Source organism: Budorcas taxicolor, chromosome 20 (genome assembly GCF_023091745.1).
Source record: "Budorcas taxicolor isolate Tak-1 chromosome 20, Takin1.1, whole genome shotgun sequence".
In the NCBI taxonomy this organism is placed as follows: domain Eukaryota; kingdom Metazoa; phylum Chordata; class Mammalia; order Artiodactyla; family Bovidae; genus Budorcas; species Budorcas taxicolor.
The window spans coordinates 54,747,588-54,763,763 of NC_068929.1; positions in this window are offsets into that span (position 1 = coordinate 54,747,588).

A 16,176-nucleotide genomic window follows, 5' to 3' on the forward strand; every position below is an offset into this window, starting at 1 on the left:
ATGCCAACTTCTCATTCCTTTTAAGGAAAAAAGAAGAAAACTTTCTGAACTCCATCTTCTTATAATTAAACTGCTCTTTTTTCTTTTTTAAAATGTATGCCAATATATATTTGTTTTTTCCTGCCCTTTCAGAAAATTGAAATAAATATGATAATAACAAAGTCAATATGTAAGTCCCAAATTTTAAAAGCAATGTTTGATCTTAATATTAGTTCCTATTAAAAGTGTTCATGAAAATGTTAATTGTTTTCCAAAGAAATAAAATTTTTAAAAGAAAAAAAAAACTCTTTATAAAAGAAGCCTCAGGCTGAAATTCAGATGAAAATAAATATTGGTTTTGTTTTAATATTGTGCCAGCGCATGAAAGGTTGGTTTTAACAAATCAGCAGATCATTGCAGTCTTCAGTCATACCAAAAACTTAAGTTGTGTTATTATGAAACATTTTTGGGGAAAATGTCATTGATTTAAACAAGGGAAGAGAAATTTGTATACAGCTTCTCAGAGTTTCTTGCAAGCTAATGATTCTTTGATGAACCAAGAAGATAAAACATTTATCAAATAATGCAGAATGGATTTATAGAATTTCTAAAAATATTTATTAATAATTACCAAACAAATGAAACATCAGGAACTTTGGAAAATTCAAACCAAATATAACACCCAAATGTACATTAATGCAAGATCTAGCAGTTGATTTATTTATTTTATTAACATGAATTTCAATTTGGAACATCATTCTATTGGAGCTCAGAGTTACTTCTTTACCCTATTATCTACAATTCTAATATAAACAATATCGTGACTTTCCTTTGTAAAATAAACTTACTTTTTAGTTTGATGAAGTTTCTCAGAAATACTAGATTTTATAAGCAGATATGTAAGCTGCACTCATATACTAATACATCACTTTTAAGTGAACTTTACAAAATAGCTACAAAGGCCCTTAACAAAACAGGTAACTACCTATAAAGTAAGAATATATTTTCTTAATATTATAACTATACAAGTGACTACTGAAATATTAAACAATATATAGGAAACATAAAAGTTACTTATGAACGCTTTCTGAAGACATCATCTATATCCAGCTGCATTTCTGAAATATTTATAATTATATTTGTATTGTAAAGTGTGAAAGGAAACATTCACATATGGGGGAAATGGGTGGAAATAGAAATCATGTAGGCAAATTATATTCAGTTCCTATTTATTATGAAATTCTTGCTTCAGAAATAAATATCTGATAGTTATGTTGTGCCAATTTGGCCATTTGAATCTGCATTTCCCGTTGTTCTTTTGGTGCCTCATAACTGGAGACTGTGCTTGCCTTCCTTATCAAGATCAACTGTTCTTCCCCACTTTGATGGCTTTATCTTTGTCTCATCCCAGGGAACTGCATTCAGTCTTGATGGAGTGCGATAATTTGCAATATACTTTGCTTTGGGAAGTGTTCATGTAATTTTTTAAAAAGCTGGTAATTGCATAACTATTCTGAAAGAAAAAAAATATGTCAGCTTCTAGGTCTGCCCCAAGCTGGTGATTCCATAACTATTCTGAAGGAAAAAAATATGTCAACTTCCGGGTCTGCCCCAGCAACATGACTGGCTATGCCATAAGGCAAGGTCCTTTGAAGAAGGTTGCTAAGCAAATCACTTTCAGCTGATTCTTGTCAACAATGACTGCTTGTTGCACCTTGCTAGAGAATCTGACTGCCTCTACATGTATTTATATATCAGAAGCAACGATGACACAAGGAAGACTTAGGGGAAGTAGGTCATTTCAAGGCATGTGACTGAGATACTAAGCAAGCACATGAACTTGGTGGGTCTTACTTGCACCAAATGAATAAGCCTTTTTTCAGTACTTCTATCTTTTATGTTTGCTAAACCACTGAATTCATTTGTTAGGGCTGCCATGACAAAGCAATGCAGACTGGGTGACTTGAACAACTTTTTCCTTGCAGTTCTGGAAGCTAAAAGTCAAGATCAAGGGGTCTGTAGAGTTGCTTTCTTCCGAGGGTCTCTTTCCTGGGCTTTTCCATAGTTGTCTTTTCTTCATTTCTCTGCATGTTTTTGTCCCCTCCCCCGACTCCCCACCCGGGCTCATTCTTCTTCTCTAAGGACAGCAGTCACACTGAACCCACTCACATGACTTCTTTTTTTTAATCTTTGTTAACTCATTAAAAGTCCTTTCTCCAAATATAGTACTATTCTAAGATACTGATGGTTAGGACTTCAAAATATTAATTTTATGGGAATGCATTTAGCTCATAAGAACCATAGAGATGTTAACAGGAAAAGAAATCAAAAACATATTTGATCTACAAAAAACAGGCAAACAAATTAAGGTTAAAAAGGAAAAAAAAATAAAAATAATGAATGGAAATAAGTTCATGTACAATGGGAAACCGCAAAAGTGACAAGGTGAGCAGAGGTCTTTTGGTGCTCATAAATTAGTAATATGGTACATCATCCACACTACTGAAAGCACTAAGCCTAATATTTCAATACTTGTAAATATCTAGAGATTCATTTTTATTTATAATACCACAGTAAATGGCCTTCATTCAGGAGTTAAACAATATAAAAATACTTAAAATTTACATGGGAAGGGGTTGGCAATAATCATACATAACTTTTTAATTACATTGCATGTTTACCTTTATAGAAGTGTATGTGTACATATTTTATGTAATACATGTATGTTACTTACATATTTTGAAAAATGTAATCTTTGTGGTCAAAGAAGTATTAGATCAACACATGAGTGAAACAGTGGTATGATCCACTAGAAAAAAATTTAAAATTTATTTTGTACCAAATTCTATCACTAACTGTAAAAGTCATCTGAGGTCAGCACCTTAAGCTTCCTGTGATCTATCCTCTTTGGCAAAATGAATTTGTTGCTCTTGGTATTATTTATATTCCTCTGAAATTTCTTAACTCTTGAGTTCTAGTTACATTTACATGAAGTCCATTAAATAGTTTACATATTTATTACATAAAACTATGAGAATCATAGAGATCTTTAAAGCATAAGTCACAAGCTTCTTTGAATTATGGATATGATTGGTTGTACATACACTCATCATATTCCATGTTAGAAGAGCTAGACAACTACTTCTTAAGTAATAGCTATTAAAATTCTTCATCAAGATGGAATGGTAGAGGTGTGCATAGAAAGAAGTGTTAAAATATAACCCTAATCTTGAGCCAAAGAGGAAAAAAAAGTGTTTTGAAGAAAAGATTAGAAAGGATATGTTATATCTTGTCTTTAAGAGGAGGACATTTTAAAAGTCCTTGGACAGGGCTACCCTGGTGGCTCAGTGATAAAGAATATGCTGCCAATTCAGGAGACATGAGTTCAGTCTCTGGTCTGGGAAGATCCCACGTGCCAGGGAGCAACTAAGCCTTTGTGCTCTACAACTACTGAACCTGTGCTTTAAGGCCTGGGAGCCGTGACTGCTGAAGCCCGCATGCCTTAGAGCCTGTACTCTGGAACAAGGGAAGCCAACACAATGAGAAATCTGAGCATTGCAACTAGACAAGAACCTGTGCAAAAACAAAGAGCCAGCACAGCCAAAAATAAATAAATAAAATGATAAAAATAATAATGAAATTCATTGGACAAGTTTTAGTAACTGCTGTATTAAAATGAGAATTCCTGGATGTTTCATGGTAGTCCAGTGGTTAGGATGTTGTGTTATCATTGTGTCTGGGGTTCAGTCCCTGGCTGGGGAACTAAGATCCCCACAAGCTGTGCGTGTGGCCATAAAAAAATTGAAATAAAATAAAATAAGAATTTTTAAAACGAATGCAAATATGCTAGCTCTATATTTGAGGCAATTTCCAAGTATTGAGGGATCTGAAAAGAATTAATAAAATGTCAGCATGCTACATCATTTTAGTTCCTAAGAAAAAGAGTGAGAGGAGATAATTTTGTAAATCTCTCTCCTTGTTTGAGAATTTCTGTTGACTCTTTTGTATGAAAAAAAAGAAAAAGTGAAAGTGTTAGTCACTCAGTTATGTCCAACTGAGTTATGTCCATCTCTTCCCAACTGCAGTCCGTGGGAACCCAAAGAGTTGGACCCAACTTAGCAACTTAATCACCACCACTAGCCAGCCATCCCCTTCTCCGGGGATCTTCCTGACCCAGGGTTGAACTCATGTCTCATGTGTTATAGGCAGATTCTTCATTGTGTGAACCACCAAGGAAGACTCATCTAATGTACAGTTTAGCTAAGTACACAATTACAATTTGGAATTTTTTTCCAAGAATCTGAGTATTTCTTCCCTTATAAACATTGCTATAAAACAGTATACACACACGTGCACATACATATGTAATTAAATGATAATTTCAATTTGCAGGATGTTTTTGACTGCCTCTTAATCCTTTTAGTCAAGTCCCTTATATTTAGTAGCGTAGTGGATTTTCACAGCTATCAGTCAGTTATTAAATTTCTCAAAAAGGAGTTAAACTTTATGAGGAATTTAATGGGTTTTTTGTTTGTTTATTTTGCTTTTATTGCCCAACTTTAAGATGAATAAATGGAAAATAGTGTGTTCAAACAACTTGTGCAGAACCAATAAATAATAAATGAATAGATGGCAAAGCCCTTCAATTGGGAAGAGTTTAAGTACATTTATTTTCAATTTCCATTCTGGGCTTCTCCTCACTATATTCCACATTCTACACCATTACATGTTACCTCACAATCGCAAGTATTATTAACACAAAATCCTGGGAATTCCTGGTCACACTACAAAATAATATTGTATTTTCTTAAGAAAAGGGAAAAAATATGTCTTTGAATTTGAAATCAGAGTAATCAATATTACTCAATAACCAGGATTTTAAGACATAGCAGTTGACTACAAGACAGTTAAGAAATCAATTATACATGAAAGTACTGAACTCTATATTATTAAGAATCAATGTATTTGATATGACTTCAGTTTTCTCTTTCTTTTAAATATTCATCTTAACAATGTATTTACATATGTACATATATGTACATACATATATATACATATACATATATATGTGTGTGTATATATATTATCCTGACCTTAACTTGAATTTTCAATCCAATTTTTTCTATTTTCCTTTCCTATCTGTATAAATGTACTTTAGTTCTTGTTTTTGTTGTTGTTGTTTAGTCACTAAGTTGTGACTGACTCTTGCAACCCCATGGGCTGTAACCCACCAGACTCCTCTGTCCATGTGATTTTCCAGGCAGGAATACTGCAATGGGTTGCCATTTTCTTCTCCAGAGGATCTCCCTGACCCAGGGATTGAACTCGCATCTCCTGCATTGGCAGGGAGACTCTTTACCCCTGAGCCATCAAGGAAGCCCACTTTAGTTCTAACCATCACTTAAATCTCCAACTTTTAAATTCAACTTACTTATACCTCTCCCAGTCCATCATTCACTGACCATGATATTTACCATGATTGAAAACTCCAGTATGTCATCACTGAAAATTACCTGAGACAATCAGCAATTCTCCTTTTCTCCTCTTCTGCTCTGTCAATGTTTTAAAAAATGAGACAGCAATAATATTAATAAAGAGGTGCTCATCACTGCATATATACTTTGCAAAAAATATACTACAAAAATTTAATGCTCACATTTTATGAATTACATTATTATTATTATTTTTTTTTTTTGCACATGAATAAACTAGGCTGAGATATGCGAAGGAACTTGTTTACTTTGAGGCAAAGGACTCTAGTAAAACTATGATATGCTCATTTCAGCACTTATCCCATGAGATGTGGTATACCCAACTTTCACCTCACTCATGTATAACTGACTTTTTAACAATCTAAGGCCTGGTCTGTGTTCCTACTACACCTGCTTGAGGTTCCCTTGCAAATTTGCAACTGAAAACCCCAATGATCCTTTCTTTCCCTTTTCCAAATATCTCTAGAGATAAGCATATCTTCATATTTCACTCTCAATTTTTACCTCCACCTTTCAGCTCATTCATTTTTTGTTTCTTCTTTTAATGCTTCTCACACAGTCTACATAAATAACCCTGTAGGGTCTTCCCATCTGTTCCCATTTCTTTTTGTCAGCATTGAAAAATCACCTGTTATAATCTTGTTTTCCATCCTTGTACAAATATTATTCAGTGAATCGCTAAATCTCTATTTATATGTTTGCTCTGTAAGTAAGATGAGGAAGTTTTACTTATATACATTTGCTACTTTCTGAATACATATACTTGGCCAACTCATTGGCTTCATATTCATTGGATACGAGTATATTTCTTAATCTGTCAGAGTTAAATATTTGTGTTGTTACTTGGGTTTGGAACTGTCCTTCTGCATCCTCTCTCTGTGTGTGTGTATATATATATATATATATATATATATATATATATATATATAAATATATATAAATTATATATATTTAAATTCATTAAATCAAGTATGAATGTTTCTTTTTATTTCTAGTTTATTGAGATCTTTAAAGTTATGAATGACTGTTAAATTTTTTCAATATTTTCTATGTTAAATGTTACAATCAAATGATTTTTCTTTGTTATCCTAATGATATGTTTGCTGACTTTATTTTTTTGGGCTCCAAAATCACTCCAGATGGTGACTGCAGCCATGAAATGAAAAGACACCTACTCCTTGTAAGGAAAGTTATGACCAATCTAGACAGCATATTAAAAAGCAGAGACATTAAAAAAAAAAAAAAAAGCAGAGACATTATTTTGCCAACAAATGTCCATCTAGTCAAGGCTATAGTTTTTTCAGTAGTCATGTATGGATGTGAGAGTTGGACTCTAAAGAAAGCTGAGCACCGAATAATTGATGCTTTTGAACTGTGGTGTTGGAGAAGACTCTTGAGAGTCCCTTGGACTGCAAGGAGATGCAACCAGTCCATCCTAAAGTAATCAATCCTGAGTGTTCATTGGGAGGACAGATTTTGAAGCTGAAACTCCAATACTTTGGCCACCAGATGCGAAGAGCTGACTCATTTAAAAATACCCTGATCCTGGGAAAGATTGAAGGCAGGAGGAGAAGGGGATGACAGAGGATGAGATGGTTGGATGGCATAACTGACTCAATGGACATGAGTTTGGGTAAACTCCAGGAGTTAGTGATAGACAGAGAAGCCTGGCGTGCTGCAGTCCATGGGGTGGCAAAGAGTTGGACACGATGGAGCAACTAAAATGAACTGAACGTTGTTATTTAATTGCTAAGTCATGTCCAGCTCTTTTGCAACCTCGTGGACTGTAGCCCATCTGGCTCCTCTGTCCATAGGATTCTCTAGGCAAGAATATTGGAGTGGGTTTCATTCCCTTTTCTAGGGGATCTTCCTGATTCAGGGATCAAACCTGACGTTTTTGCATTGCTGGTAGATCCTTTACCACTGAGCCATTGGGGAATTGATATTATGGTTAAAAGAGCCTCAACTTTGAATCATATTTGTTTTTGTATACATATATCATGTGGGTATCAAGACCAGAAAGGTCATTAAAAGAAATGAAAGAGATAAAAATTCTCTATAATAATAGCATACCAAATCCAATTACATTTAAAACATAGTAGTCTTTATTTTCCCTTTTTTAACAGTCATTTCTGGTTTTAATATTGGGGTACTGTTGATCTCATAAAATGAATTATTAGTATTATTACTTCTCATTGTATTTTCTGGAAAATATCATGTATAATTATTATTATTTAATTGTCTGGTACAAATACCCAGAGATATAATTTAGACCTAGTACCTTTCTTGCTAGATGTTTATTAATTATGAATTTATTTAATGGATTCAGGATTATCTAGGTTATCTATTTCTCTTTGTATGAGTTTTGGAGTTTGTTTCTTTAAGGAATTAATCCGCTTTAACTAAGTTATCAAATTTGTGGGCATAGATTTGTTCACAGTGTTCATTTATTATCATGTTGAGATCTGTAGATCTATAATGATGACCTCCTTTCTTTCATTTCATACATTATTCACTTGTGTCTTCTCACCTTTTTTTTCCCCTGGTTAGACTGGTTGGAGTTTCATCAATTTCACTGATTTTTTTTCAAAGAACCAGGCGTTGTTTTTATTGAATTTTCCTTTTTTTTAAATTGGAGGATAATTGCTTGACAATGTTGTGCTTGTTTCTGCAGTACAACAATGCAAATAAATCATAATTTATATATATATATATAAGTTGAAATAAGAATTAAAAAATTAAATACAGGGATGGGAGTGGGGAGGGATGTTCCAGAGGGAGGGAGTATATATGTCTGTCTGTCTGTCTATATATATATGCATGCATAAACATACATATAGTATATTTTCTAATTTAATATGTATTTATATATACATATGTTTTAATTTTTTATTTTATTTGAAGAATTTTAAACTTAAATTGTTCTTCTTTTCACAGTTCTCCACGACAGAGCCTTAGATTATTTACTTTAGATCTTTTTTCTTTTCTGATATATACATTTAAGGCCACATATTTCCCTCTATACACTATTTTCCCTGCATCTCTCAAATTTTAAAGAGCTGCATTTTCATTTTTGTTTAATCCAAAACATATTTTTAACTGATTTGGAAACTCCTGAAATTCATGTGCCATTTAAAAAGTGTTGCTTAATTTCTAAACATTAAATTTTTTTTTTCAATTTTGTTTCTGTTACTGATTCCTACTCTAATTCCATTGTGAGCCGAGAACATTTTGTGTGATTTTAAAATGTTATTAAGGTGTATTTATAGCACAGAAAAAGATCTGTCTTGGTAACTGTCCCATTTCACCTTGAGAAGAATGTTTCTTCTACTACCTCTGGATGTAATATTCTATAAATGCTCATTAAGAAATGTTACTGATAGAGCCATTCGGAGAATGTCTATCTTACTGATTTTTTTCCTCCTTTATCTATCAGCTACTGACAAAGAGATGTTGAAGCATCCTATAAAGGGAATGGCTTTTTCTATCTCTCCTTTAATTTCTATCCATTTTTGCCTTACATACATATTTAAGATAATAAATTTTCTTGGAGAGTTGATTGCTTCTTTATGTCTGGTAAATTCCTTTTTAAAAAATCTCTAATAATTTCCTTTTGCTGTGTTCTGAAGTCTGCTTTGTCTGAAATTCAATATAGTTACTCTAGCTTTCTTTTGATTATTATTAGGATGAATACCTTTATCTACTCCTATACTTTTTGCCTCATGGCATCTTTATGATTTAAAGTCATCTTCATTTATAAACAAATATATTATTCTGTGTGTTTTTAATCTTCTCTGATAATTTCTGACTTTTAATTGATATTTTTAGAACATTATACAGAAGTCCTTCTGTGTGGTGGGAAGATATTGAAAAGTGGGAGCATTCTATAATCTTCATATTAAATCTCAATGTGTCAGTAAGACTGTGTCTCAAGTGTATGACCTTCAAAAGTATTTGTTCAGTATTACAGTGTTTAAAAAAAAATAGAAAAATCTTTACCTTTACTTTCTTCAGTGTTGTCCAATCTATTTTCAAAAATTTTTAAATGATTTGCATGAGAAAATTCTCATCCCGTGCTAATATATGCACTTATATATCATTGCTATAATTTTCTTCATGTAAAATATGTACTTAATATAAGGAACCAAATTTTCACTTAATCTAAATAAACTAGTATAAAATATAATAGAAGTCTTTACAAAAAAAAAAAAAAAGAATACATTAAACATTCCACTCTAGTGTTCTTTCATTATAAATTCCAAATGTGATTCCTTGCATGTGTCTGTACATATTTGTATACACATATGTATATATATAGACTTACATATATATATAATTTAAAATATTGAATGTGGTGGATCTATCATTTCTTAAATTTAGTAACATTATTAAGTGAGAGTAGAATTTGATATTTTATAACTGCTAAATATACATTTTTTTCTTTTTTTAATGAAACAAAGATGAATATTTTTAATGATAAAAGGTGCAATTCACAAAGAAGATGGACATCATAAATCATTGGACACCTTAACAACAAAGAAACAAAAATAACTAAAGCAAAATCAAAAGAAATATAAGGGAAAAGAAAAATATATAATCATAGAGAGACATGCTAACATTTCTCTGAGAATATTAGAGAAATACTAGAACACTATGACACATCAAGTTCCTATGTTGGAAGGTAATGTGAGAAAAGTGATTCATTTTTTTCCTTTTTTAAGCAAGTCGTTTAACTGATGGACACAAAAAAATGAGCAGAGCAAAATTCCAGCCTTTCCTCATTATAGTTTATAATGAGCATTTATTATAACATCCCTTAAATTCTTGAAACTGTGAAAAGGTCATATGCAAACTCAGATGATAAAAATACTTTAGGTGCTAAGCATACAAATGTTCCCACTGTAGACACAGAAATGGAGGGAAATGTGGACTAGTTACCCTTAAAATCTAGGTTTATTATGGCATCTGTAAACTAGCTAGATAAAATCTCATTCAGAAAGCATATTACAGATGTACTTAAGTCTCTTGTTCTTACAAGGCTGTTACTTTTTTGGGCTCAGAGCATTTTTGTTCTTAGGACTGATAGCTTGCATACATTCAAATCGTATCATAATATGAGTAGCTTTCTAAGCTTGTTGTTTAGTCACTAAGTCGTGTCTGAGTCTTGTGCAACACCGTGGACTATAGCCCAACCAGGCTCCATTGTCCATGAGATTTCCCAGGCAAGAAAACTGGAATGGACTGCCATTTCCTCCTCCAGGGAATCTTCCTGACCCAGAGATCAAAGCCATGTCTCCTTGGTTGGCAGGCAGATTCTTTACTGCTGAGCCATCAGGGAAGCCCTTACCAAGCTTAGGGAAACCTTATATAGAAACAATAGTATAACGTTCAATTAAGAAGGCACATCTAAGCATTAGTCCTCTATTTTCAGATACAAAGGCATATCAATTTTAATACTGGAAGGTCTGAATAAATATTTAATGATAATATATGTTTCAGTTAAAGTTATATGCTTTTCTATCTTTCATTTCATCTACACCATCCCTGTGAAAGTATTCTCAACCTGATTAAATGACACTCCTACTGTCACAATGCCTTTAATTGACAGTTTTGAGGAAAGAAGAAAAACCAAGTAAAAACAGCAGCAACAGAAACAATGATAGCTACAAATTCATTCAACTTTTAGATCTTGCAAATAACTATTTATAAAAAAATATATAAAGAAATATATGTGATTTTAAATCTGTCTGTTTCAATGTCAAGGATGCTTGACTTGTGAAGTGGACGCCATTCTGTCAAAATAAGTCTAATCTTAAAGAAAATCAGTATATAGAAAAAGTAAAAATTTTCCTTAGTGCAACACACACATCACGTTTCACCTTGAAGTTGACTCAAAAGGTAAATTCATTTGCATCAGTTTCCTAGAATAAGATTTGGAATTTTAGTATTTTCCATGTGAAGTCTGAGGCACTAAGAAGTTATATAATTTCCCAAGGTCTCAAAGCTAATAATTTTCAGAACTTTGATACGGACATTTGTTAGATCAACTTCAGTGGTTAAGCTCTTGCCATATCATTTTTCCATCTCCCCTTGACATACCTAAGCTTGATAATCTTTTGCTTATCTCTAGCCTATTTCTTTTTCCATTTCATATGGAAGTTGTTTTAAAATTATCTGCTAGATTCATTACCAATCACTGCCACACATTAATCTTTCTCCTACATATCTCAGCAGAAAATCAAGCTTCCAATCTTATAGAGTATTTTCTTTTATTGAAGCACTGTTGGTTTACAATATTACATTAGTTTTAGGTATACAAAATAATGAATCAATATTTTTTGTAATATTTTATTAAAAAATCAATATTTTTATCATTAATATAGATTATATTCCATTTGAAGTTGTTACAAACTAATGGCTATATTTCTCTGTGCTGTACAATATATCCTTGTTGCTAATTTATTTATAGAGTAACTATTAATTATCTTTTTTTCACAAACTCTCATCCATTTTTATTCTCATGTCTCTTATCTTTTGAGAAGCATTTACACAATTTTCAGTAATGTCAATTATATACCATCTTTACTGAAACATAGTATTTGTTCCAAAGAATAGCAAGGAGAGATAAGAAAGCCTTCCTCAGTGATCAATGCAAAGAAATAGAGGAAAACAGTACAATGGGAAAGACTAGAGATCTCTTCAAGAAAATTAGAAATGCCAAGGGAACATTTCATACAAAGATGGCCTTGATAAAGGACAGAAATGGTATGGACCTAACAGAAGCAGAAGATATTAAGAAGAGGTGGCAAGAATACATAGAAGAACTGTACATAAAAGATCTTCCTGACCCAGATAATCATGAAGGTGTGATCACTCACACTCACCTAGAGCCAGATATTCTGGAATGTGAAGTCAAGTGGGTCTTAGGAAGCATCACTACAAACAAAGCTAGTGGAGATGATGGAATTCCAGATGAAGTATTTCAAATCCTGAAAGATGATGCTGTGAAAGTGCTGCACTCAATATGTCAGCAAATTTGGAAAACTCAGCAGTGGCCACAGGACTGGAAAATGGCAGTTTTCATTCCAATCCCAAAGAAAGGTAATATCAAAGAATGCTCAAACTACCACACAATTGCACTCATCTCATACACTAGTAAAGTAACGTTCAAAATTCTCCAAGTCAGGCTTCAGCAATATGTGAACTGTGAACGTCCAGATGTTCAAGCTGGTTTTAGAAAAGGCAGAGGAACCAGAGATTAAGTTGTCAGCATCCGCTGGATCATGGAAAAAGCAAGAGAGTTCCAGAAAAACATCTATTTCTGCTTCATTGATTATGCCAAAGCCTTTGACAGTGTGGATCACAATAAACTGTGGAAAATTCTGAAAGAGATGGGAATACCAGACCAGCTGACCTGCCTCTTGAGAAATCTGTATACAGGTCAAGAAGCAACAGTTAGAACTGGACATGGAACAACACACTGGTTCCAAATAGGAAAAGGAATACATCAAGGCTGTATATTGCCACACTGCTTATTTAACTTATATGCAGAGTACATCATGAGAAATTTTGGGCTGGAGGAAGCAAAAGCTGGCATCAAGATTGCCAGGAGAAATATCAATAATCTAAGATATGCAGATAACACCACTCTTATGGAAGAAAGTGAAGAACTAAAGAGCTTCTTGATGAAAGTATAAGAGGAGAGTGAAAAAGTTGGCTTAAAGCTCAACATTCAGTAAACTAAAATCATGGCACCTGGTCTCATCACTTCATGGCAAATAGATGAGAAAACAGTGGAAACAGTGGCTGACTTTATTTTTCTGGGCTCCAAAATCACTGCAAATGGTGATTGCAGCCATGAAATTAAAAGACGCTTACTCCTTGGAAGGAAAGTTATGACCAACTTAGATAGCATATTCAAAAGCAGAGATATTACTTTGCCAACAAAGGTCCATCTAGTCAAGGCTATGGTTTTTCCAGGAGTCTTGTATGGATGTGAGAGTTGGACTCTAAAGAAAGCTGAGCGCCGAAGAATTGATGCTTTGAATTGTGATGTTGGAGAAGATTCTTGAGAGTCCCTTGGACTGCAAGGAGATCCAACCAGTCCATCCTAAAGGAGGTTAGTCCTGGGTGTTCACTGAAGGGACTGATGCTGAAGCTGAAACTCAAAATCCTTTGGCCAAGTGATGCAGAGAGCTGACTCATTTGAAAAGATCCTGATGCTGGGAAAGTTTGAGTGGGAGGAGAAGGGGATGACAGAGGATGAGATGGTTGGATGGCATCACCGACACAATGGACATGGGTTTGGGTGTACTCTGGGAGTTGGTGATGGACAGGGAGGCCTGGCGTGTTGCGATTCATGGGTTCGCAAAGAGTCATACTGAACTCACAAAAGTGACTGAACTGAACTGAATTGAAATATTTGTGACCTAAATATGTTCTGAAATTTGAAGGATGAACCTGAAAAGAATGAAATCTTCAGATCACTCTAGTGTTTATAATACTGTTCCTTTATATAAACTGATTTATTTATCTTTTGCTTTCTTTTGCTTATTATCAGGTTGTCAAGACTTGCTATTAAATTTAGGCAATAAAAACACATGTTTTTACTCTATTGGGTGCCTTCATTGTCTTTCAATTATCATTTCAAGAAGTATTAATTGTGTAGCATTTGCACTACTCAGTAAAAAAAAAAAAAAAAGAAAGGAAGAAAAGGAAAAAACTATATGGGAGAAATTTATGCTAATATTCTGTTTTATACAGATTTATATGAACAAGGGCAAATAGACTATAAAGAATTAAAAAATGACTATAGTTTTAGAAGTACTCACACTATCACTCAACACCTCTATAATTAATATATATTCAGTTCTATTTATTTAACTTAGCACAAAAGGGAAAATGTGTCATTAAAGCATGCTTTAATGTAATCCTCTTCGTTTTCCACACAATCAGGGTCTCATCCCTTGATTACTTAACACATGTCATTAGAACATTTAAAAATAATTTTACTCTGAGATTCATAGTAAATTGTTATCATTTGCATCAGCAAAATGACTTTTCACAGTAGTTGTATGAAATGAGGAGCTTGCTTATCTAATCTGATGCCAGGTTTGTTTTAAAAATGATCTTCAGCAACACAATAATGTTGCAATTTAATTATTTTATTTTTATAGATTTCAACATATTAAATGAGGTGACATCATTATTTTCTTTATTATTCAAAGTGTATTGATCATAGAGCAAACATTTATAGGCTCTCTACTTTGTCTAGAAACCATGCTACACACTGAAGAAATAAAAGTCATTAAAACATTCGCATTCCCTAGTTCCCAGGAAATTAAACCAAATATATGAATATACAATTAATATATATATGTATATATATATGTTTACATATATGTCAATTAAATATATAAAACTGGTACAACCTAATTTTGGAGTCTTCAGAAAAGGAGATTGCCAGTTTATGCTCTATCTTAGGATCAATTGTGGAAAAGGAAATGGCAACCCAACTCCAGCTTGCTTGCTTGGAGAATTCCATGGGCAGAGGAGCCTGGTGGGCTACAATCCATGGGGTCACAAGGAGTCGGACACAACTGAATGACTAACAATTAGGATTAATTGATCAATTGTATGTTAGCTCCTGTGCATAGTATATTTCCTTAGAATCTATAAAAAGTATTGTAAGCATTGTGCAGCAAAATCGTTATGCATAAATTATACAGTTGTACTATTTATGAGCCTCTAAAAAGGGCAGTGCCAAGGAATGTTCCAATTACTGTCCAACTGTGCTCATTTCACATTCTAGCAAGGTTATGCTCAAAATCCTTGAAGTCAGACTTCAACGGTACATGAACCAAGAAATTACAGATGTATAGCTAGGTTTAGAAAAAAAGGCAGAGTAACCAGAGACTAAATGGCCAAAGTACATTGGGTCAAAGAGAAAGCAAGGGAATTCTAGAAAAACCTCTACTTCTGCTTCATTGAGTACGCTAATGCCTTTGAGTGTGTGGAAAATTCTTAAAGAGATAAAAATACTAGACCACCTTCTCTGTCTCCTGAGAAACCTTACTCAGGTGAAAAAATAACAGTTAGAACCTTACAGGGAACAATCTGTGATGTGCTTAGTCACTCAGTTGTGTCTGACTCTTGTTACCCCGTGGACTGTAGCCCATCAGGCTCCTCTGTCCATGGGGATTCTCTAGGCAAGGATACTGGATTGGGTTGCATGCCCTCCTCTAGGGGATCTTCCCAACCCAGGGATCGAGCCTAGGTCTCCCACATTGAAGGCGAATTCTTTACCATCTGAGCCACAAGGGAAGCTCACATGGAAGAAAGGACTGACTCAAAACTGGAAAAGGAATAAGATAAAGGTGTATATTGGCATCCTATTTATTTAACTTATATGCAGTGTACATCATGAGAAGTGCTGAACTGGATGACTCACGAGAGAGAATCAAGATTGCCAGGAGAAATATCAACTTCAGATATACAGATAATACCATTCTAATGGCAGAAAGTGAGGAGAAACTAAAGAATGTCTTAATGAGGATGAAAGAGGAGAATGAAAAAGCTGGCTTAAAACTCAACATACAAAAAACAAAGATCATAGCATCCAGTACCATCACATCATGTCATATACAAGGGGAAAAAAGTGCAAGCAATGGCAGATTTTCTTTTCTTAGGCTCTGAAATCACTGTG